Genomic DNA, 25965 nt, shown 5'->3' with positions numbered 1-25965 from the left:
ACTTCTAATTTACCAATGTGGTTATACACTATTTGGGTTATTTCAATATTTCTTGCTTATATAATTTTAATTATGAAATGCACTCATGAGCCATATAGGATAGTAAAATTATATGGTTTGCTTCATCATACTCATGGTCCCTCATTTTTACTTGTTTGGTTTTCTATGTGCTACTCACTAAATCACCCCCAGAAATTACAGAATAACTATCCATCGCTATTAAATATGTTCAAATATAGGAGGTAATGATGATTTTCCAAATCTATCATCTATCCTTATATTTGAGTAGTTTAACTATAGGATGCTAGGTAGGAAATCATGTATTTCAGAATCATGTATTTCAGAATCATGTATTTCTTATTTTCTTTTAACTTTTGATGTTACGGTTGAGAAAGCAATCCCATTCAGGACCTAAATCCTGTACATATTCCTATTCATTTTTCTTTCTGCAAGAATTTAGCATTTTAATCTGTATTGTCTGATTTTTTAATAATGATGTACTTGAGTAGATGAGTTTATGGTTTTTTTTAATCATTGTGTAGGGATGCAAAAAATGTTTTTTATGTTTTAAACAATTGTATTAGTTCTTTAATACTTTTCTTCTAGTACCTCTTTAGTAAACTTCTATTATTCATCTCCAGGACCCATCCTTTAATTTTTTGTCTACTTTTAGCCATTTTGAATCTTATATTTTCTTCAAGCTTCTATTGAATTTACCATGTAACCTGCTGAAGTACTTTTTATTCCTCCTGTCATATTTTAGAATCTCAAAAGCATTTTCATATCTGAATGTTATATTTGTACCACCATAAATTCACAATTCATTGCTGCCTCCCATCTCCTAGGAGATATTGATTATAGTGGTGGTTATTTTGAGATTTCTCTCCTACTTTCTGTGTTGTTTTTGTTTTTCCTGAAATAATTTCCATTTTATGGTTTTGGTTTCTATATTTCATAAAAACTTTTCTTAAAAGTTTTTTGCTCTTATTTTTTCATTTACATTTAAGAAGGAGGAACTACAAGTTAATTTAAAGTTCAGTTCTTGGATGGAGTATATTGGAAGTCAGGCTTTAAAACAAATCAATAAGACAGTGAACCAGGTTTCTCAATGAGCAGCAGACCACTTTCTCCACACATGGATACAATAATCTCCCGCATGGGGGGAGGACTGGGCATGAATCTCCATGCCAGCATTATGGGATCTACTGAGGTGCAGAGGTAGTCTCATTGGTGAACATGTAGACCTTCTTATTCTGAAGCTGTGTTTACACTGGCATCTCACAAGCATTGTCAGCGTGCACACCTTAGAAAATACACTTCTAGCTTCTATTAGAAGGTCAGCACTCTGTCCATTTGGAAGGACATTTGTTCATTTAACACATACTCATTTGATTCTGATTACATGCCAAACACTGTTATAAGTAATTGAGATATATCAATAAAAATAACAAAGATCCCTACCCTAATGCTGCTTACATTCTAGAGATGAATCAAAATTTGAACCGGTCTTTACGGTTTTGGCCTTACCCCAAAGCCCACTTTTGGAGCCTTTTTCCCAAGTCATGATCCTTTAGGGAGGTTCTACATTGTAAATCCATTAACTTTCCTCCCTGCAGGCTTAAGTGTCCGCTTGCTTTCTCTTGTCAGCCAAGATAGGTCACATTCCCTATCTATTTTCGCCTTCATGATTTTGCTGAAATTCTTGTTAATATCATCTATAAAAACTTCAATGCTGTTTTATTTTTTAATTAAAATATTATTTAAACTAACAATATATATACAGTCTAACATTTGTACATGTACATTCCATGAATCTTTGTTTATATCCTTTAAAAATTGTTAATGTTTTTTTAAATTTATTTTTGAGAGAGAGAGAGAAAGAGACAAAGTACGAGTAGGGGAAGGGCAGAGAGAGAAGGAGATACAGAATACAAAGCAGAATCCAGGCTCTGAGCTGTTAGCACAGAGACCAATGTGGGGTTCTAACTCATGAACCAGAGATCATGACCTGAGCTAAAGTCAGATGCTTAGCCAACTGAGTCACCCAGGCACCCTTATTTATACACTTTAAACATTATATGTAATTTCAGTTTTCACAAGGATGATAGATAATTGTTCCATAGTTAAGTAATGACTTTTTCAAAGGACTAATTGCAAATTTTCTAGATAGTCCATGCTGATAATTTTAAGAACCAAGTTTTAATTTCAGTATATGATTATATAATGGAACTTCTCAGTAGAAAGATAAATCCTAAGCAAGATTGATTTGAATTAGTTTTCAAAAGAAAAGGGTGGAGGCAATCTTACACTGTGATCTCATTTAGATTACAAATTCAGAGTTCATTTTCAGATTGATGATACCCGTTGCAACATTAATAAGTTCACAAATTGGGTAACATAGATTTCTCTGTCCATGAATGGTTTTGTCAGTAGTTGTTTTATTTTTTCTAAAATGCATTTTCACTGTAATATATTCTTCAGAATGAACAATTTTGGCTTAATAAAAGGAATGGTGACATTTCTGCCCTCTCAGGACTAAAGTAACCATCTCATCTTAAAGAAAATACTTTTTACACTGTATCCAGATGCTCTGAATTGCTAGCATAGTAAATAGATAGTTATTATCATAAAATATTCTCCAACTTTTGCAGTCATTTATAAACAGTAAATCCTTAATAGAAATTATATTATGATCAATATATAACATTAATAAAATTATAAGGAAAATATTCGCTAAGGTAGGCAGGAGATTAGACACTTGTTCAAAAATTTCCTCCCTCCTCTCTCATTTCCAGGAAATGAGTATACTTGCCCGTTCTTTGACTTTGGATTAACAATGTGACCTGTCTAGGCCAACTGGATATTAGAATATGTCAAGCAAGCATTTGGAATTCGTTGGTGCAATTTACTTCCCCTGTAGTATGTCTGTCATTGTCATGAGGAGATATTGCCCTAGGTGTCTGCTGATGCCTCGGTCTACACCCTACAATGAAAATGTGTAGGGCGCATTCTTCAGTGTCAAACATTGTCGATGCGGTATCACATCTTGAAGAATTATACCAGTACCAATAGGCCCACAGTCTTCGGTATAAACAAATCCTTGCATTTCATCCTACTAAGACTTTAAGGTATTTGTTATCAGCTTGAAACAAAGATGGGGTGCTGCTATAACAAAAATTAAATATATGGCACTGGTTTTGAGATTGACCAGTGAGTGATAAGGACACTTCCGTGTGAAGCAGGATAACATGACAAGGAAATTGTTAAGAACAATTACGACCTGAATTGTAATATAGTGGTGAAATATTTGGCAAACCACAGCCTGCTGCACCTTCTGAGATGGTACCTTTTGAACTTGTAGACTTGGACATGATGATTTATAGACAGAACATTGGAAAGAATGTGTACTGGCTCTTATTATCTGTATTTTGATACGGTATTACCTAAAATACTGACAGCAGAATTAAGTGTAAATACAGTAAGTACCTACATTCTAGAATTTTTTTAGTTGGGAATAGAAGATTCTAATCTCTTATATCTTAAACCAGTAAAAGATTCTCAAAATAAAGGCAAAGGGACAAAATCTTAGGACAGACTATATTCAGGATGCTATCAATAAAGCATGGCCTCAAAGTTAAAAAAAAAATTCAAAGCGTGGCTCTGATATCCTTTATGAAGATCTAAAAGTAAAAAGCTGGTATCTAGTGGACTCTTTCTGCTATGGAAAAAGACTCCTATAAAGAAGTATCAATAAAAGAAAGGGGCATATTATGTCTCAAAAATAATTGATAACGTAAGGTATGGCACATAGACTTGGTGGGAATACCTATATTGAAGACCCACATAACTTTGACAAAGCTGCATTAGAAAAAGTTTCATTAGCCTGGAATAAATCAGAATGACATGTATTTGCTATAGGGAAAGGTTTCTAGGCCTAGAACATTCTATGGGAAAGAAACAGGCTTAGAAAGCTGCTCGGCGTCATAAATAAAAGGTAAATATTTAAATACTTTTTTAGAAATGGCCAAGGAGGAAGATGAAAAAGAAAAGACTTGTCAGAGGTCAAAGCAAGAGCCATGGAGAATAATGGGCTGTTGGGTCACTTCCACAAACCAAACCAGGATAGAAGGACCTAGCAACATATGCTCAATGTGACTTCAGAATTGCCACAGATCATTCTTTTCTTTGTATTTCCCACTTTTCTAATGTTCTCATATTTCTCTTATTCTATGCAGGTATTACCGGTTTATATTGAGTTTGTGGGAGAGCCCATATAACAGATAACTTTTTTTGAGGATCAGAGGTCTCCACATCAAAAAGCTACTCTTAGAATTGATGGAAATACAAGACTCTAGAATTCAAGTCATAGCCAGCATTGGCTGAGATTTGGGGCATCTTGGGATTGGGGTGGTATGATTTTCACATTAAATGGACATGAGTATTTATGAAGGTTGTTAAATTACATTATCGTTGAAAACTGTTCATTCTCTCCCATCTCCTTAACTTCATGGGAGGACGATGTTTCCCTTTCCTTTGAATTTGAACTCAGCATATGCCTCGATTAGCAGAAAAGAAAGGGTTGAAGGTTTGAAATACACCTTACAGTTGAGATTTCTTGTCTTATGTGACTGCCATTATCATGAGAACTTCTGGAGACAGGATGCCACCTCAGCTGGGGTCCTGGGAACAAACACTTCCAGAATAGAATTCCCAGCCACGAATCCTCAGACACTTTGAGTATCCATGAGCAAAATAAATGCCTCTGGCATTCCATTAAGATGCTATAAATGTTGGCCATATGGCAATAGTTTAAAAAATGCAAGGCAACAGGAGTGAATGACATCAGCGAGGTGTCAGTATAGAAGTTTCCAGTGCTCATTCTCTCACAGAAATATCAGTTGGAACAACTACCCATGCATGAAAATGCCTTCACAAGATGTAAGGATTCCCTGTAAGAAATTACAGCACCTGAGTGGAGCAAAAAAATAAGAAAAGACATAAGAAAAAACATAGTGAGGAAGGTAGGAAAGACACTTTAACATTGCACCATACACCCTTCACCCAAGTCCAGGCCGCAAAGCACAAGGAAACACCCTCACCTACAGGGAAGTGAAGTGAGCGACCTACGTCACACTGGACCTCAGCACCAGGCCTCCACACAGAGCTAGGCCAGTCCCCACAGACCCAGCCTCCAGGCCAGCTCCCATGGTTCCAGGAACCTCATGTTTTATACCTTAATTATACATAATTTCTATTTAAAAATATGTCAATAAATAAAAAATTACTGGCTGTATGTCAAAATACTCATGATGCCCACATTTAGGTATGAGAGCACGAGTGATTTTTGTTTCCTTAATATATTTTTACATATTTTTTTACGCAGTATTTAGTGTTTCCGTAACGTTTAAAGTCTAAGAATTCTTGCTGTGCCTGGGTGGCTCAGTCAATAAGTGTCCGAGGTTGATTTTGGCTCAGTTCATGATCTCATGCTTCATGGGATCCAGCCAGGCCTCGGGCAGGCTCTGCTCTGACAGTGCATAGGCTTCTTGGGATTCTCTCTCTCTCTCTCTCTCTCTCTCTCTCAAAATAAATAAATAAACTTAATATGTATATATAAGAATGCTCATGCAAATCATCTTATTTCTTGTATATGTGCTCAAATATCCAACAGGTACATTTAATTGGTGATGTATCTTTTAAAATAGATCACATACTATGACTAAGATGAATCAATGTTGTTTCACACTTTTAATGATTTCATGAGGTAAACATTCATTTACTGATCTTCTGAAAAATTACTAAAACATAAGATATATAGATATCAGTGATCATAAAATCCTATGATCTGACCATTTTTATTTCCTTAATGCTATTCTCTAAAGTAATCTGCTGCCCGTTATAGTCTCAGATTTTTTTTTAATTTTATTGTGGCTATAGACTCCAAAATACATTAATTTAAAATATTTTTGAGAATGTTTTAAACATTCAAATGAAGCATGCTCTGAGCAGTGTAAAAAATGTGATTATGCTAAGAAAAGGAGTCCCCCCGGGGTGCCTGGGTGGCTCAGTTGGATAAGCAACCGACTTCAGCTCAGGTCATGATCTCGCAGTTTGTGAGCTCGAGCCCCATGTCAGGCTCTGTGCTGATAGCTCAGAACCTGGAGCCTGCTTGGGGTTCGGTGTCTCCCTCTCTCTCTCTCTGCCCCTCCCCTGCTAATGCTTGCACTCTCTTTCTCTCTCTCTCTCTCTCTCTCTCTCTCTATCTCTCTCTCTCTTTCAAAAGTAAACAAACATTACAAAAATTAAAAAAAGAAAAGGAGTCCCCCTGAAATCACAAACCAGGTAATGTGTTAAACACTGATGCTTCTCACAGAGTAGTTTGGGAAATCTATCTTCCAGATATATAATGAGATTTCACTTTAGACTCCCCGAAATTGGGTGGAGCCATGCAAATAGTTGTAGCTGGAGAGTTTTAAGCTCAGTGAGATGTATCATTACTGGGAAGATCAATGTGTGCCCTACATGCATGTATGTTCTACATACATGCTAGTCTGTTATGATGGCATAACTTAGCTTGCTCTGATTTATACCCCCTTTTTTGCTGACAAAAAATTGGTAAGAAGGAAACTAGCAGATGTCCAAATTTATGGAGTAATATAAAATACAGCACACCTACAAAGAAATAACAAGTTTGAAAGCACCGTTCAGTTAAACACAGTAAAATTAACTGGTCTACCCATTTTTAGCTTTTAAATCCCAGCTGTTACATCTGTTCCTCAGAGAAAGGTTTTCTGACAGCCCAGACCCATTCAGACCAAGTTATTCCTCACCTTTCCCATCATGATAATGTTCACACTCCATTATAAGTTCCATTTTATTATTTTTCTTTTATACCATAATATCTACAGGGACCAGAACCAATTCTGTTTATTCACACATGTATCCCAAGTGCCTGTAAATTACTAGCACGTAATACATTATTTATTTATTTATTTATTTATTCATATTTATATAAGTACTAAAATTAGTAAGTTAGTACTAAACTGTTGAATGATTTTTAGCCAGAATTTTATTGGAACACAGGTCTATTAATTGCGTTCCATATCATCGATGGTTGCTTTCACCTTACAAATACAGCATTGAGTAGTTGTGACAGAGACTGTATGGCTTTGAAAAGCCTAAAACATTTCTTAAATCTGGCTCTTTACAGAAAAGTTTAGCTGAGCTCTGCTCTAAACAAGCTGCAATATGTAAAGTCAGAAGGATGAGCTAAGTCAAATTCACGGGGGAAGATTGAGAGTAAAAACCTGAGAGACCAAGTTAAAGCAGCATTTGAAAAAGTCTTAACAAATGGATGTTAATCTGTAATTTAGGAAAAGATACAGATAGTGACAAACATGGTCAGAATAAAGAAGACACAAAACTAGCGCAATATAATTGCCCTAACAGACTTTGGAAAAGTGAATTTATGGTGCATAGATAAGAAAGACTGATTTAAAGGGCAGAAGTGATGTGGAAATAATAGTATATTTGTCTCTGGCTTTGGATGAAAATAATTTTTTAAACAGCCTTACGTATTGATGATCCTTGTAGTATCTAAAATACATACCTCCTGTCTCTTAACCTCAATACCTCTGATCTTCATTATTTCCTCTTTTGTTCTACCAAACATGTGGAGTGTGCGTGTGTTAGAGAGAGAGGGAGATATGTTATATTCACATACAGTGTTGTTTTTGTTTTAATATTGACAGTGTCTCGTGTTTGCTTTCATAAATTAACCCTTCCACGTATAACTACTCATTTGACAGGAGCCACAGGTAACAATACCAATATGAAAAGAGAAGGTGGAAACCAATATGTGCTGACAAGATTTATAATTCATCCAGATACGCATATTCTCTTCTACTTTAGAAGATATGCTAAGACCACCTGTCTGAATCCTGCAAGTTAACAGCTTTCCATAAATACAGTTTTACAAATGCTATGGGACATTTTCCTAGTCCTTTTGTGCTGATGAACTGGAAATCTAAGGTATGTTTTCTTCTTTTTCCAGATAAGCAACAGACTTTTGGGGGGGGGGGTGTGAATTTGTTAACTGGAAGGTTTTGCTAAATTCCATCACACTAAGAAACATCTATTATACACATCAAGGACTTCACTGTTAACGTTGGAAACAGACATGGAAATAAATACAAGTAACGTATCTGGTGATAGTGCAAGTAATAAGGCACAGAAAAGAGACGGAAAAGAGACTGAGTGAGCTCTTTTAAAAGAGCCAGTAGAGCTAGGATTGAAGAAAGAGTGTAGAAGGTTAGGTCAGCCTTCTGAAAAGAGGTACAAATCCAACTTCTGGGACTAGTCAACACGTAGTCAATCTTGAATTCTCCTGAGGGCTTAGAGTTGATTTCTAAATTATATATTCAGAATTTCTTTTCATAAATGTACTATGTGCTTCCACTCCAAGTTGGGTATAAACAAACCTAATAATCCCACATCATTGAAGGTTTTGAGTTTATATTCAGTTTTTCAAACTCAAAGGTGAGAGGAGATGCCTCTATTCACCTGGGTTTCAAATCACTGTTCTCTGAAGCAAGATTGACTAAGGGTTCAATTGATCTTCTTGACATCTCCCAAAGACATAGTTTAAAGATTTTATAATATGAGATATATTAACAACATAAAATAATCATTATCAAGTTATTTTACATGTTTATTTTCAACTCTCAAATCAGGATGTTAGGAAGGAGAAAATATACTTTACTTCTTTCTCAAAATTAGGAAACGTTTCGCTTTTAATCAATCCAAACTTTTTCATTTTTGCTAGAAATGCTTCAAAAGGAAAGGAAAGGTCTTGGGGAATACAGCTAAACTAAGTATTATATCATGTTTTCTCAATACAGGGATGGCTAGGAATGCTTTAATCAATTTGCAATTTCAGGCAATATGAATTTGTTTCAAATACCCTGAATAATGTCAGGCTGGTTAGGTTGAAAGACAGTCAGACTCTGAAGACTTTCTCTAATGATTTTATCAGAAAACATAAGCTGGTTTAATTGTGTTTTAAATGCGATGACTGCTAATGGGACCTTGGGGACTCCCTCCAGGGGAAAAATTTCATTCAAAATACATATGTAATTTGGAAATGCTGTTTATATTATTTCTTCATTTAAAAGTTAAAGAAATATTGAATTCAGATAAGTGACAGGATGTGTTTTTTGAAATGTATCTAATTTTAAGCGTGCTTAATAACTATTGCAGAATTATCAAGTATGATGTTTTAGTGTATAAAACTTATTCTCTGTTCCTATAAGTGAAATTGTAGAAAATGTGAAGGGCAGGTAAAATCAAAATTTATTTCCTATTGGATAAATAATGACCCAATTGAAAATTTTAAATATTTGCATTACCTTATTGTTGCTGGGAGAAAAAAGGAAAATGCATTTAAGAGAAGTGAGAACAGAAGATGTGAATGGCAGACCTATAGTGATGTTTTTAAGTCCAACCTTCAAAAAAAAATTGAATGCAGTAAAAACAAAAAGGCTATGTCCAAAACAGCTCAGTTATTGACTGAATCCTACCCAGCAGGAAGGGCTCGTGCAGCATAGGAAAGTGATGGGTCCAAGCCCTATGTCTTGGTAGATATATTTTTGTGGGGTTTCTCATAAGAATTATCCTATGGAGAGTGCTTATAAAGCTTTGAGCTTTCGGGGCCCCTGGGTGGCTCAGTCGGTTGAGCGTCCGACTTCAGCTCAGGTCACGATCTCGCGGTCCGCGAGTTCGAGCCCCGCGTCAGGCTCTGGGCTGATGGCTCAGAGCCTGGAGCCTGCTTCCCATTCTGTGTCTCCCTCTCTCTCTGCCCCTTCCCCATTCATACTGTGTCTCTCTCTGTCTAAAAATAAATAAATGTTAAAAAAAAATTTTTTTTAAAAAGCTTTGAGCTTTCACTTGAACTTTATAATGTTGCAGCCCAGGGAGAAGAAAGGAAGAATTCTCTATACACATGAAGATTATTTCATTTGCTAAGGTATTTATTTATTTTTAAAATTTTTTAATGTCTATTTTTTTTTTGAGAGAGAGAGAGAGAGAGAGAGAGACCGTGAGCGAGGGAGGGCAGAGAGAAGGAGACACAGAATCCAAAGTAGGCTCCAGGCTCTGAGCCGTCTGCATCAAGCCTGATGTGAGGCTCGAATTCACAAACCATGAGATTATGACCGCAGTCAAAGTCTGATGCTTAACCAGCTGAGTCACCCAGACACCCCCATTTGCTAAGATATTTAAAGCCAAGGTTACACAAAGTGTTTTTTTTTTAATTTTTAATGTTTCTATTTTTGTTCCTATTGTCCATCAGAAGCTTCTGATGAAAGATAGGGTCAAACTCTTTAGATCTCATATATGATATTATGATTCAGTCTGAATTATGCTTTCATTTATATCGTCAATATTAACTGAAGCCAATTATGTGTCAGGTTCCATATATAATGATAGAAAGAAGAATTAAAACAATGATCGTATTTAAGAAGTTTCTAGTCTACCATATTGAGTTGTATGTCTACCAATCGTTCATTTTTAAATTTACCTCAGTCTTCTTATTCCTAAGATATGTAGTTTGGAATAATAAATTTAAAGCACTCATCCAAACATTAAACTTAATTATTTGAATGCAACTGAAAATTCCCTCATTCTCATCTTGAAGAGGAAAAGGATTAAAAAAAAAAAAAAAAGAACACTTGCCCCCTTTAAAGAGAAAATATGGCACAAGCATATACAAATTATGACTCTAAATGATGTAGTTTTATAAATCTTTATTACTATGTAGTAGCAATGGAATTTTAATGGACTTTTCACACATGAAATATGAACATGGAAAAAAATCAGAAGGCTGATTTCCATGACAATTTGCTCGCAGGCAGAACTGGAAATATTTATTAAGAAAGGCTCTATATACAAATATCAAATCATTATGTTGTACATTTGAAACTAACATAGTGTTATATATCAATTACACTTCAATGAAATTTTTTAAAACACCGCTAAACAATACTGCCCTTGCTAATGTATAATGACAGTTATATTGAAGTCACCACACTTATCAAGAGTGTATTTATAGTTTATAGAACCCATTTACACTAGCAGTTAGCTCGCAGACTTATCCATGTATAAAATATCCCGTAAGTGATTAAATCAATTAGGTGTATGGACAAATGGATTAGAAAAATACGTTTTATATAGAGTAAAATATATGATTAAAAGCAACATTTTATAGCTTCATTTGGAAATCTCTAGAGGCATTTTTTCCCTTACTAAGTAAATTTGAACTGTTAGGAAGTCCAGAGCTAGAGACATGTGTTATGTTTTTTAAATGGCCTCTGTAAGATGACAAATTCTTTGTGCCTCTGTATCTGTTCAAAAACCCTTAAGATTTTCTAGGAAATAGTTTGAAAAATAAGCTGAAAGTGTGTAGTTTAAAATTAAAACATTGCCTGCTTCATTTTCTCACCTCAAGCCTAAAACATGTTGTATATGACATTGTATTGTTTCCCAGAGGAAGGGGGATCATTGTATATCCAAATGTACAATGTTACATTTTAATTTGCTGGAGATCGTGACATGAAAATCTTTAAGTGTATGCAGAGTATGTTGCCAAGGAGGTTGTGTCTTGAAGACGTTTTTTCTCTTGTCATTCTAAACTCATACAGTAGCTGTGTTAGGTAGCACTGATGAGACAAGAGTCTAAAATTGGGCCAGCCACTGAAAGATTTATAATGTGAAGTTCTGAACACTTGGGGGTCACAAATTAATTGCTTTTCTAAAGACAACTTAATCATAAACAAAGTGGAACATTGTAATTTATCCTTCTGGATGACTGAGAGATTTAGGAGACACAAAAATTAGTAAAGATATTAGAGATTAAAAAAAAACACATTTAGAAAGTTGAACTCCCATTTGGATCCTTCTATGGGGCAGCTGAAGATGCATTAACGTTTCCTTCTTCTTCTTTTCATCTTTCACAGGAAAGATTTTACTACATGCGCATCAGGTATAACTTACCACATAAAACATTGGCAAGATAATTATTTTCTGTGACATCAAAGTGTCATGATAAATAACAGCTACCAAGCAGTTTTCAATCTCCAAGTAAGTTTTGTAGAATTAATTCTTCAAAGTCAAACCGCTTTACTAAGTTGAGGATTTCCTTTTTATTTTAAATTTCAGCACTAAGAAGTCTCCAGTACCTTTTCTGGTCTTCTACCTTCACAGTACACCTGAAAGCCCTACCAATAATTGATTTTCATTCTCATTCAAATGTAAGCATCAGGCTTCAGAAGTTGGATATGTACATATTTTACCCAGTTTCAGGATTTAAATACAGTATAGGAATTTCAAAATATATTTCATACTTCACATCATTGTGTCCTTTGCTAAGTTGTAAATAGAATTTACTCAGATAAAGCTTAATTTTATAAATTATACTAATACAAAGAAGATATTTATTTAGCTCTGATGATTTATGATAATGGATTCCCATTTTCATTTATCTTTCTCATAAATGTGATACTGAAAGTATTTGTTTGCTGCTTGCCTGCATCCATCTCAATTCTTTCTAATAAAAAAGTTTCTTATAAAACTCTTTTTATGGGATTATTCATCCTCCTACATGCGAAATAGACTGATTGATAAATAGACATATATTTATTCCAATTGTTTCCGCATAAATTCTGCATATATCTATATGATTAGATATAACATGCATCAATTTATCAAGCTCAAAATTATCTTTTGTGATGAGTATGTGATGAGTATATTCCATTCAATATGGCCCATGTGGTCAAGAGCCTTTTTATATTATGTTTTACTACAGAGGACGGAAGTGGGGTCAAATAACGTTATATGGATTTTAGCTCATTATTAAATAAGTGCTCTTTAATAGTAAAACTCTCCCACAAAGCGGTGAACTGCTTCACAAAATAAATGAAAGCCCACACACTGGAAATATTCAAGTAGAGGCCAAATTGGCTCATGTAATAGGTTTTGCCAAAAAAAAGAGAAAAAAAAACAAAAACAAAAACAAAAACAAAATCCATTACTGAATATGTGGTATCTTCCAAAATTAAGCTGATAAGAACAGATACTACACTTATTCTTAGCCAAAAGGCAGAGAAGCGATATACCTTCCAAAATTAGTATCATGACACGTAGACCCTTCCCTACCGACATCTGTATCCCTTACCTCTCCTCTGCTAACCACTTGGCAAAATCCACTATGATTTTTATTACCTACTACAGTAAATAAATGTCAATAGAACAAAACCAATAGTTGAGACCCAGGAATTCTGCTTCCAGCTCTGACTCACTATGTTTTTATAAAGTTAATTACTATTAATGTCATTTTTCTCGCTTGAGAAATGAAGGCATCTCAAAGGTCAGACATATGTTATTACCTCAACATGCTTTGAAAACCTGATCTCTTCAGGTACTGGTCTTAGATCTAGGTACAAAGCAGTGAACAAAATAACTATGAACCTTACCCTCACTGGAATTAAATTATATTGGGAAAAGAATTGCATAAATACACACGCACGCACGCAATAATGTGTATCTTTCAAACTTCAGCCCAAATTGAAATAAGGGCTATGGAGTAGAATAACAAAAGGGATAGAAATAAGTTTGGTGGGTGAACAGTGACTGCTTTTTTGAAGAATTGAATTTTAAGTTGAGATGTAAAACTGAGAAGAAATCGGTCAGGGAAAAAAAGAGAAGGAAAATGCCAAGCAGAGAAAATAGCATGTGTAAAGGTCCTGGGACAGAAACAAACCTGGGTTTTCTGAATAGCAGAAAGAAGACCAGAGTGTCTTAATCATGTGAGTAAGAGGAAGAGTGGGACAGGTAATATTGGTAAGGTTGACAGGGCAAAGTTATAGGCCATGATAAGGCATTCAGATTTTATTCTAAGAGGGGTAGAGGCCATTGAAGAGATTTATTGTGAGAACTGACACGTTCAAGTTGATGTATATTATTATTTTTTAATTTCCTGCTCTGTATAGAGAATGGATAGGAGGATTGGCAAGAGGCCAAATAAGGAGATTAACTGGGAAACTATTGCTGTGACCACTCAAGATATTATTCTGGTTTGAACTACATACAGTCCTAGAAGTATAAAGGGAGAAAACTAGGGAGGTATATTTTGGACGTTTCATGAAAAGAATTAGGATAATTATTTTTCTGGAGTGAGGTTGAGGTAAGTTTCAAGAAAACTGCTAAGTTTTCACTTGAGCGAGAGTTCCTCCAACTAAATGGGGCGAAGACTGAAAAGTTCAGTGTTAGGCAAGTTACATTTGAGATATCTGCAAATTTGACCAAGATGTGTAAATTGGCGTCCTAACTCCTCTAACTCCCCGTAATCAACACCTTACCCCACATCACCTATTCTCACATACTTCTTTTTGGCCTTCACAGGCTCTCGAAGATCATCACGCTTTTAACTGTTCCTTGTAAATACCAAGCATCTCTACTCCTTTCAGGTTTTTACTTCTGTCATATCTATGTGGAATACTCTGGGTACTTCTCTTCCTCATCCAGATTCTCACATGGATATTCTTTCCACTGTACAGATACTCTTTGAATCAAAAAGACTTATCGTTGGGGCACCTGCGTGGCTCAGTCAGTTGAGCTTCCGACTTCAGCTCAGGTCGAGATCTCATGGTTCTTCCTGAGTTCCAGCCCCATGTCAGACCAGCTGCTGTCAGCACAGAGCCTGCCTCAGATCCTCTGTCCCGTGCGTCCTGCCCCTCCCCCACTCATGCACTCTTCCTCAAAATAAATAAACAAACAAACATTAAAAAAGATTTATCTGTTCAGACAGCTGTGGGTTGAAGATTCAACTCTACTCATGTCATCAGCCAGTCACCGGCCATTGCATTGTATGGTTTGAGAAAGGTACTCCCTCTCCCACCGTGGTGATCACTTCAGCCTAACAGTTGGGTGGGAACTGGATGGTTTCTATATTAACGGTTACTCTCCAGGCCTTCAAAATTTGGTTTCTATTTGATGATCAGCATAGCTCAGAGATAACATTAATTCACAGATAGCCTACTTCTAGCTGAGAGCAGCTTTTCTGTTGAATTATTTTGTACAGTAGGTTGCCAAGAGTTACACATGTGAAGATTCTTCATAAATGCTTTTGATGATGAAAAGATCTAAACTCTATTTCAGGCAATGCCGAAATGTGTGCCATTTTCACAATAAGCTTGGTATTCAGCATTGGGGGAAAAAAAAGTTCAAGCAAAGCAATTTTCTCACTTTACACTAGTTTTAAAACGGCCATGTCTAAGCTTTGGGAAATAAGCCTCTGTTGATGTCAGTGTATATTGAGCATACATTTTCTAGCCATGCGATGAGTTAAAGATTAAACAAACATGATAATTACGGCCCCCCAAAGCTTGGCATGACTTTTGCCTGTGTACAAAAAAGGGAGGGTGGGAATTTTTCTAATGAAAGAGTAGGTCTGGATTACATCAGTTGTTTCATATCGTATGGCCATTAGCAGAGGTAACTTGCAATTTACTTTTCAGGTACTTTCTACATTCACCTCTATAGGAGTCAACAGCTGTTTATTGAGAAATGAATATCAGTAAATCTTTCTGTTATTATGGTAATATCAGCTCAAGTTAATTCCCTGCTGAGATGGAAAAATATGATTCAGACAATGAAAAACATATGTTTTGGAGAGACAGTGTGCCATCAAATTACATCAACAATATAAATGATTAAAATGTTTCTATAAACATCCTTTTCCTTGTCAGTAATGGATGAAACACACTTGCTCCCCTTTGTTTTATTTATTGTTTTTACGAACAGCTGTTAATGTCATGAAGGAAACTTATTTTTACAATGTTATAATTAAAACCATATATTATTACCTCTTTTGCCACATATGTTGAAGGAAACTCAATTATTTTGGTAGCTCAGCTTTTGAATGAGATCCTCTTAATAGACAAGTAGATCAGAATATAGGCTGTTGTTCAGATACCTGTATTATCTGCTTATTTTGACTGAATACTGTAAGAAATCCTTTGAACCCTGATAGAATAAAAAAAAATTCAGAGCAGTGTCCTTCTGGCAGGTGAATTATAAAAAAATAAAGTGTAAATAATCAGATCCTGTCTAGTTACACTGATTACTGATTATGCCCATACAAATTTCTCTTCAAGTACAAAGACATTAAAGTTGTGTGTAATGCCTCCGCAATTCTCATCTTAATCAATATCTTCAAGGTAGTGCTCCTTTGAACTATTCTTACAGAATGAATTACTGGTAGTTTAAATGTTACATTTACATTTATTATTCTCTGACATAACACGCAGAGCCACTGAAGATTAAAGTCGTAGTATTTAAAACTAGGTTTTTGGAAAGAAAGTCTGCACTACAAAAAGGAGTTTCTCAAAAGTGAAAAAAAAAGAGAAGAGTTAAATTTTATCTATTTATAGGCTATATATCCCATGATTTAGCAGGTACCGTAGGCTTTTGTTTGTTAAACTACACTTTTCCATATTAATTGTAGTCAGTTTCTTGGTCATGAGAAAAAGAGAATGAAATGTTAACACTATATTTCAACAAAAAGTAACATGCAACAAGAAAAAAAAGTCTTTGGTAATCATTATCTCTGAGTTCTGTAGTCTTTCTTTGCCTGTAATTCTCCATCTCTGGCAAAACCAAAAATGTCTCAACCATTTAATGACTTGACTGAGAACTGAACTTTTTTATAAAATCCATACGTTTTGGAACAACTCCATTTCCCAAGATTTTGGTGCATCTGTATGCATTTGTTCAGTATAGCTCAGATAGGGTTCAGCAGTCATGAGAACTTATTCACGGAGACTAAATTAAAATCAATGAAAAAAATCATAAGTTAGAGTAGGGTCAACCCTGATGAATTACATTTGCATTGTAAGAAAATGGATTTAATCAAAGGCATAAGTACTGTGAGCTAACCATGAAACAACTGCAGAGATTAATATTGAGACTATTTTCATGAAAAATGTGGTAGTTTATGATATTGGGTAACCAAAAATAGATCCCATTTGTTCTGCTTGATTATTTTTCCATTTATAATGAAATAGGCTTGGTCTCCATTATGATCCATTAATGATGGAAAAGCTGGATGTTGACTAGAAGATTAGTATTTCTCATCACATCAAGAACATATAGTTTGAATTGCATATAGTTTCCAACATTACATTCAAGTCAAATATTGGCTGGAAAATCATATGCTTTGTGTCCTGCTATTAGAACTTTTGCAAAACCAGATCTTCCACACATCCAGAAGTCTATATTTAAGTCTATTTTTCTGTAAAGAAACAACGGTACCTAGGTAAAAATACAGATATGGTCATATGCTATTTGCATGGCGTTGACTAAATTATTAGCTTCATTTAGCCTTTTCTCATTCACAAAATGACAATAACAAAACAGATATATTAGTTTTGTTTAGGAGCTAGATGTTACAATATATATAAAGTCTCTAAAATACTTCATGTCAAAATTAACATTTTATAAATGATAGATATTTTGTCATCAGTCTAAATCTTAAGTAAATCACATACAATTCCATAGGGTCACTTGATTGATCAAAATAATACTTTTCAATGTAAGGCAATAAATATAAATTGAACACTTACTATGTATACAGCAATTTTTATATGCTGTGGAGATGACTTAGACAATTAGTAAAATGTCACTCATATCCTTACAAAAATTTGAGAATAATGCAAATTTTGTAGTTGCCTTTCCAGAATGCATTTCACTTAAGAAAGTTAAAAAGCAGCTTCATTCACTTCCATTACCAGAGGAAAAAAATTAAGATACCAATCTCTGAAATGTCCTTGCTTTATGTCAGTACTCAATCCAGAGGAAACGCCTACTGTTTTGATATCTTATCAGATTCACCAAGCACAATCACATCTCCTACAATATTTTCTTCCCCATACTCGTTTACCATGACATCTCACAGTTCTTCATGGTGAATTACCTCCCTTGTGGCAGTCAGAAATACGCAGATTAATTTGAACTATGGGAATGAGTCAGCAATAAATGATGATTATGACTCCAAGATTGTATGCCTGAATGACCAAGAAGTTTGTGGCTCCTTTGTTTAACATAGAAGACATAGGGGCACCTGGGTCGCTCAGTCAGTTTAGTGTTCGACTCTTGATTTCAGCTCAGGTCATGATCTCACAGTTCATGAGTTTGAGCCCCTCGTTGGGCTTTGCATTTGGCTACACATGTGTCCCTGGAGATCTTTGGCTTGTGGGCCTCAAGACGCCTTTATTTATTTGTATAGTATTGGAAAGATGGATAAAAATTTTCCATACCCAGATAAAGATTTGAAAGTTTGTCTAGGATAGGTAAAACTTTGATAAATTCAAATTTGAATAGAAGTGATACGTAACCCAGTTCTTCGCCAATCAGTGTGTTACGTTTACCTTGAGACAGTGACTTGTTCAAAGATTTATACATGACTTAAACTAGTCTAATTGGAATGAAAAACAATCCCCTGATGGAGTCACTGTGAAAACCAGAGTTTTTCACCTTCTGAGTATTATGGATTGTGTATATGACACTGGAATCTCTGTAACCATTTTCCTGCCTTAGAAGAAGCCAGCTGGAATGAAAACAAGACAAGGAAACAAAACCCCAAAACAAAACCCCAAAAAGAACAAGTTTACAACAGAAGGAACAACCGAGAGAATCACAGAGCAATGTAGCAAGAACTTTGATCTCACTCCTCCTAATATCTTCCCTACCTCTGAAAGCTGGAAATACCTCTGCCAATAAATCATTTTTATTTTTAAACCAGTTTGGGCTGATTTTTCTATTATTTGAAATTAAAACTCTTCTAACTGGCATACGTGTATTACAATCTATAGAATGTTGATATGCATTACAGAGGTAATATCTTCTGGGATTAATTTGAACTATGGGAATGAGTCAACAATAAATGATGATTATGACTCCAAGACTGTATGCCTGAAAGACTAAGAAGTTTGTGGCTCCTTTGTTTAACATAGAAGACATCGGGGCATCTGGGTAGTTCAGTGAGTTTAGTGTTCGACTCTTGATTTCAGCTCAGGTCATGATCTCACAGTTCATGAGTTTGAGCCCCTTCATTGGGCTTTGCACTGACAGTGTAGAGGCTGCTTGGGACTCTCTCTCTCTCCCTCTCTCTTTCTCTCTCACTCTCTCTCTCTCTGTCCCTCTCTCTGCCACACACCCTCCACATGTGCACACTATCTCAAAGTAAAAAAATAAACTAAAAAATAAAATAAAATAAAACAGAAGGCATAAACTTTCTATATCAATAGATAAATAAAGAAAAGAAAATGTGAGTAATTAAGAGATACCTACCTATTGATGTTACATCTTTAGCTCAGAAGTGTGAGAAAGGCTAAGAACATTTTTTTTAATGCAGAATGCCTGGACCTATACTAAGAGAATTTCTTTTGGTATTTGGGGGATAAGTCCCACGTATCAAAATGTATTTAAAAGAAAAATAATAGAAAAGAAAGTTGCAAAAAATATGAAAAATGATTCTGATATAGATCAAGATCTGTCAGAATATGGAAAAGATGGGCAGTTTAAAGATATAACAATTAGTGACTATTGTTTTCAAGGACTGGGCTCAAGGTTCATAACATGTTATTTATCTTAATACATCAAACTCTAATGTAATTAGCTATAGTCTCCCTTTTCAGATGGGCATGAAAATGCATGACCTTTACATATCTTAATTTGTCCTAGCATATTCTGGAGCCATATTAGCATATGGATGCAAATAATGTTCAAATAAATCTACTTAAAATGATCCATTTCTTCAGATTCAGTTATTATATTAAGGCCAGACAAGTAAAAGAGTAAACTATTTGCACCAGAGTCAAGTTTCCAACATACCGTATTTATGATCAGGTCTCATGGTGGAGCAGAACTTTCTGGAGCTTCACCACCTGATAACAAACATGGATATGATCCAGAAACATGCTTTGTTGAGTCTCTTGAACACTTGTGTGCTCCCCTTCAGGTTTTGCCTGACAGCTTTGAGCTGTCTATGGAAGCAAATCCCTGCTGCTATATATATATATATATATATATATATATATTTCCATCACTTCAAGAGCAAAGGAGGGGGTGGTGGATGCGTGTGGACATAACAGCTGCCAGCTGTTCCCCTTTCCTGCCTCCTGGTTCTTAGTGTTCCCGGGCTGGAAGCCCAATCTTCATGTTGGCCTGGTAACAGTTTGTGATGCCAATACTTTCTGCATGAATCCCCCCTAGGCATGAACCAGGCACTGTAAGGAATGGACTGTGGTGTACTTGACTGCCCTATTGGGGGAGTTTTTTAATCCAGAGCATAAGGAAGGCCGTGTCCCTCAACAGTTGTGACACCACAAATGAGGCTTCAGTTTGTTACAGTCGGAATCTGCTTCTGTTATTCAATTCGTCAGTCCATTGGCCAAGTCAGATGTTTCCAGAAGCCTCAGGCTTCCAAAGATAATTATATCATTTTTGATTGTGTTATCTACCAACATCTTATCTTACTTTGTTGGACACAGGATATCCTTATTAATTTGTACCAGAAAGTATATTTTAAATCTGTTTTTTTTTTAATTCTGAGGGACTAACCATGAATGATTTACCAGGCCTACTTCATGGTAGACACTCAATAACTGTTATATGGTATTATCATTTTTATGAAAGAGTACATCTGGAATAAGGGTAGAGGCCATACTCAAAGCAAGCTAATAACTCCCCCTGATTCTATTTTCCAGAGTTTCCACATTTTTTTGTCTCAAGCATTATGTCTATACAGACATAAGTGTATATGGCCAGTAGTAAGACTCTTAAAATAATCTTTAGAATATAAAAGCATTCATAACATTAATATTTTATCATCTGGGCTTTCTAGATTTGCTGAGTCTCTGATTACAATATAAAATAATATAAGTATATAATATAATAATAATTTTATAAATAATATAAAAGATATTGCATTTTCTGACTTTTCACTTCTAGTGAATATAGAACACTACTCACCCCATGCTAGCTTTTCAAATTCTATAACCTTCCTCTTGAAATGAAGGCAGATGCCTGGATCCTAGTTCATTCATTAGCCTTGAGCCCTGACTGTGTCTTCACATTTCCAAGGGACTCCTGGGTTTCCTTAATTAAGCTGTTCTTGTCCACCCTCTTGACACTTTTTGGTTAGTCAATTCCACTACAAAATCTTCTAATAACCTTACAGACACTACATACTGGATTGACAGCGAACAAAAAAGATCTTTTGCTTTGTTTTGTTATAAGTCAGTAAGTCTAAGAGCTTAGAAACATTAAAGGGTAACAAACAGTAGAAGGTAGAAACTTGGTGGCCACTTGCATAGATTTTGTGGTTATTGTCACAAAGAGATTTGAAGAAGGGAAGAAAGAATGAATGAGTGGTGGGGAGCCAAGATGGCGGAAGAGCATGGAAGTTTTTTGTGTGTCTCGCACCCATGAAATAGAGCCAGACCAACACTAAACCATCCTACACACCTAGAAAACTGATTGGAGGATTAACACAACAATCTGCACAACCTGAACCACAGATTTCAGCAGGTGCATGGCAAGAAGAGGTGAACTTCTTGCAGGGACCCACTTTTGCGGGCAGAGAGAGGACGGTGATGGGGGTGGGGGGAGAATACGGGAAAAGCACCCCTCCCCAAAAGCAGCTGGAGAGAAAGTGGAAAATTGGAAACAGCTTCAGGGACTAAACTAAAAAGGGAGAAAGGAGAAAGGAGAGGGTGTAAACTCCGTTAAGACTGTAAACAAGGGGAGTGCAGAGACTGCAACTCCACAGTTCGATACCTGGCAGTGCTCTGGTGGGAAGGGCGACCAGGAGCAGAGTGGGATCTTGGAGGTTCTCGGGCCACACGGGGAGAAGCGGTTCCACTGCTGGAAGGACATTTGGTAGAGGCTGTGAGGCAACCTGAGCCCAGCAGACCCCAGAGAACTGCCACATTCTCTGGTGCTGGAGCAAGGTCGTTAAGGGTGAAGCCTGGTGCCAAATGTGTGTTGTGATTTTCCATAATCCCTGAAATGCTGCTGCTACACTATCTCGCAAAGTTTCTCAGGGCAGCCTGGCACCTGGCCACAGTCTCAGGGCACTGGCAGCAGCAGGGTCCAGCAAGCATTTCTGGGTGCAGCCAACATTCAGCCATTGCTCAGTGAGACCCTCCCACAGAGGTGCGGAATAGGTCAAAGCCACAGTTCTTCAGAAGTAAGGGGTCAGGGAAAACAGCCACATCTGAGGCAAAACTCGGGAGAGAGGTACTGCCTGGGGCTTGGTCACGGACAGTGAAAAAGCAGGGAGTGAACAAAAGCTGAAGATAGAGGACAGGTGCGCGATTGCTGATCGGGGAGAACAGAGTTCCAATACTAGAGACTGGGTAGCAGGGTAACGCCATCTTCACCGCTCCCACGCATGCTCATATGCACCTACGAGCACCATAACAATCCACCTCAGTAGGTTAGCAGCGCCATCTAGTGGAGAACAGAGCCATTACACTAAGCCCCACCTAACTAGGCCAACCTCCCTCTTCAAGAACACAAGTCTCACCGCCTGCTTAGTTTATGGACTATAAAGCGCTACATAGTCTGACTCCTAGTGGAAAACGAAGTAATTTCACTCCAACTTCAATTGGTTCATCTATTCAATTTTCTTTTTTTCCCTTTTTTCTCTTTTTCACTTCTTTTCTTTTTCTTGAATACAGAAAGAGAAAAATTCATTTTATTTTCAATTTTTATTAAAAATATTTTTCCTTAATTTTTTACTACATTTTTACTTTTATGTAATTTTTCCAAATTCTATTTTTCTTCAAGCATTTTATTTTATAGTCTACTACAGTGTATTCACTTTTTCAAATTTTCAAATAATTTCTTTTTTTTTCTCTTTTTTGTTTCTTTTCTTTTTCTTGAATACAGAAAGAGAAAAATTCATTTTTATTTTCAAATTTGATTAAAAATATTTTCCATTAGTTTTTTTCCACTATATTATTTACTTTTGTGAAAATTTTTTCAAATTCTATTTTACTTCCATCATTTCATTTTAGTCTACATCATTGTATTCATTTTTTCAAATTCTCAAATGATTTCCCTTTTTTCCCCCTTTTCCTCTAATCTATCAACTACTTTCAACACCCAGACCAAAATACACCTAGGATCTAGCATCATTATTCAATTTTGTGTGTGTGTGTGTGTGTGTGTGTGTGTTTAATTTTTTACTTTTAATATTTTTTTTAACTTTAGTTTTTTAATTTTAGTTTTTCTACCTCATTAATTCCTTTTATCCCTTCAAAATGACAAAACGAAGGAATTCACCCCAAAAGAAAGAGCACGAAGAAATGACAGCCGGGATTTAACTAACACAGATACAAGCAATATGTCTGAACCAGAATTTAGAATCACGATAGTAAGAATACTAGCTGGAGTCGAAAATCGACTAGAATTCCCTTCTGTGAAGATAAAAGCAGTAAAAACTAGTCAAAATGAAATAAAAAATGCTATAACTGAGCTGTAATCACGGATGGATGCCGCAGTGACAAGGATGGATGAGGCAGAACAGAGAATCAGCTACATAGAGGACAAACTTGTGGAGAATAATGAAGCAGAAAAAAAGGGGGGACATTAAGGCAAAAGAGCATGACTTAAGGATTGGAGAAATCAGTGACTCATTAAAAAGGAACAACATCAGAATCATAGGGGTCCCAGAAGAGGAAGAGAGAGAAATAGGAGTAGAAGGGTTATGTGAGCAAATCATAGCAGAAAAATTTTCTAACCTGGGGAAAGACAAAGACATCAAAATCCAGGAAGCAGAGGACCCCCATTAGATTCAACAAAAAACGACTATCAACAAGGCATATCATAGTCAAATTCACAAAATACTCAGGCAAGGAGAGAATCATGAAAGCAGCAAGGGAAAAAAAAGTCCCTAACATACCAGGGAAGACAGATAAGTTTTGTAGCAGACCTGCAGGCCAGAAATGAGTGGCAGGATATACTCAATGTGCTAAATTAGAAAAATATACAGGCAAGAATTCTTTATCCAGCAAAGATGTCATTCAAAATAGAAGAAGAAATAAAAAGGTTCCCAGACAAACAAAAATTAAAGGAGCTTGTGACCATTAAAACAGCCCTGCAAGAAATTTTAAGGGGGACTCTCTGAGGGGAGAAAAGTTGAAAATATCAATAAATAAATAAATAAATAAATAAACAAACAAAGACCAAAAGCAACAAAGATTAGAAAGAACCAGAGAACACCACCAGAATCTCCAATTCTACAAGCATCATAATGGCAATAAATTCATATCTTTCAGTACTCACTCTAAATGTCAATGAACTCTATGTTCCAATCAAGACATAGGGTAACAGAATGGATAAGAAAATAAGATCCATCTATATGCTGTTTACAAGAGACCCACTTTAGACCTAAAGATACCTTCAGATTGAAAGTAAGGGGATAGAGAACCATCTATCATGCTAACAGTCAACAAAAGAAAGCCAGAGTAGCCATACTTATATCAGACAATCTAGACTTTAAAATAAAGACTGTATCAAGAGATGCAGAAGGCATTACATCATAATCAATGGGTCTATCCACCAAGAAGACCTAACAATTGTAAACATTTATGTGCCAAATGTGGGGCATCCAAAATATAAATCAATTGATCACAAATTTAAAGAAACTCATCAATAATAATAATACCATAATAGTAGGCGACTTCAACACCCCACTCACAGCAATGGACAGATCATCTAATCAAAAAATCAACGAGGAAACAATGGCTTCGAATAACACACTAGACCAGATGGACTTAACAGATATATTCAGAACATTTCATCCTAAAGCAGCAGAATATACATTCTTCTCCAGTGCACATGGAACGTTCTCCAGAATAGACTACATACTGGGACACAAATCAGCCCTCAGCAAGTACAAAATGATCGAGATCATACCATGCATATTTTCAGACCACAACACTATGAAACTCAGAATCAACCACAAGAAAGAATTTGGAAAATGTTACAAATACTTGGAGACTGAAGAACATTCTACTAAAGAATGAATGGGCCAACCAAGAAGTTAAAGAGGAAATTAAAAAGTATATGGAAGTCAATGAAAATGATAACACCACAACCCAAAACCTCTAGGATGCAGCAAAGGTGGTCATAAGAGGAAAGTATATAGCAATCCAGGCCTTCCTAAAGAAGGAAGAAAGGTCTCAGATACACAACTTAACCTTACACCTTAAGGAACTGGAAAAAGAACAGCAAATAAAACCCAAAAGTGGCAGAAGACAGCAAATAATAAAGATTAGAGCAGAAATTAATGCTATCGAAACCCAAAAAAAAAGTAGAACAGATCAATGAAACCAGAAGCTGGTTCTTTGAAAGAATTAACAAAAGTGATAAACCACTAGCCAGTTTGATCAAAAAGAAAAGGAGAGGACCCTAATACATAAAATCAAGAATGAAAGAGGAGAGATCACAACCAACACAGCAGAAATAAAAAACAATAGTAAGAGAATATTATGAGCAACTATATGCCAATAAGACAGGCAATCTGGAAGAAATGGACAAATTCCTAGAAACATATACACTACCAAAACTGAAACAGGAAGAAACAGAAAATTTGAACAGACCCATAGCCAGTAAGGAAATCGAATTTGTAATCAAAAATCTCCCAAACAAGCAAGAATCCAGGACCAGATGGCTTTCCAGGGGAATTCTACCAAACATTTAAGGAAGAGTTAACACCTATTCTCTTGAAGCTGTTCCAAAAAATAGAAATGGAAGGGAAACTTCCAAACTCTTTCTATGAAGCCAGCATTACCTTGATTCCAAAACCAGAGACCCCACTAAAAAGGGGAACTATAGACCAAT

General features: G+C 35.8%; 1 pseudogene; it reads right to left on the bottom strand.

The window, feature by feature from the left end:
- Positions 1-13061: 13061 nt before the first annotated feature.
- LOC113598401 (uncharacterized) lies at positions 13062-13165 on the bottom strand (annotated as a pseudogene).
- Between the last annotated feature and the right edge of the window lie 12800 nt (positions 13166-25965).

This window comes from Acinonyx jubatus, chromosome C1 (genome assembly GCF_027475565.1).
Source record: "Acinonyx jubatus isolate Ajub_Pintada_27869175 chromosome C1, VMU_Ajub_asm_v1.0, whole genome shotgun sequence".
NCBI classification, from domain to species: Eukaryota; Metazoa; Chordata; class Mammalia; order Carnivora; family Felidae; genus Acinonyx; species Acinonyx jubatus.
The sequence above is the reverse complement of the archived record's forward strand: the minus strand, read 5'-3'. Positions and strand labels throughout refer to the sequence as shown.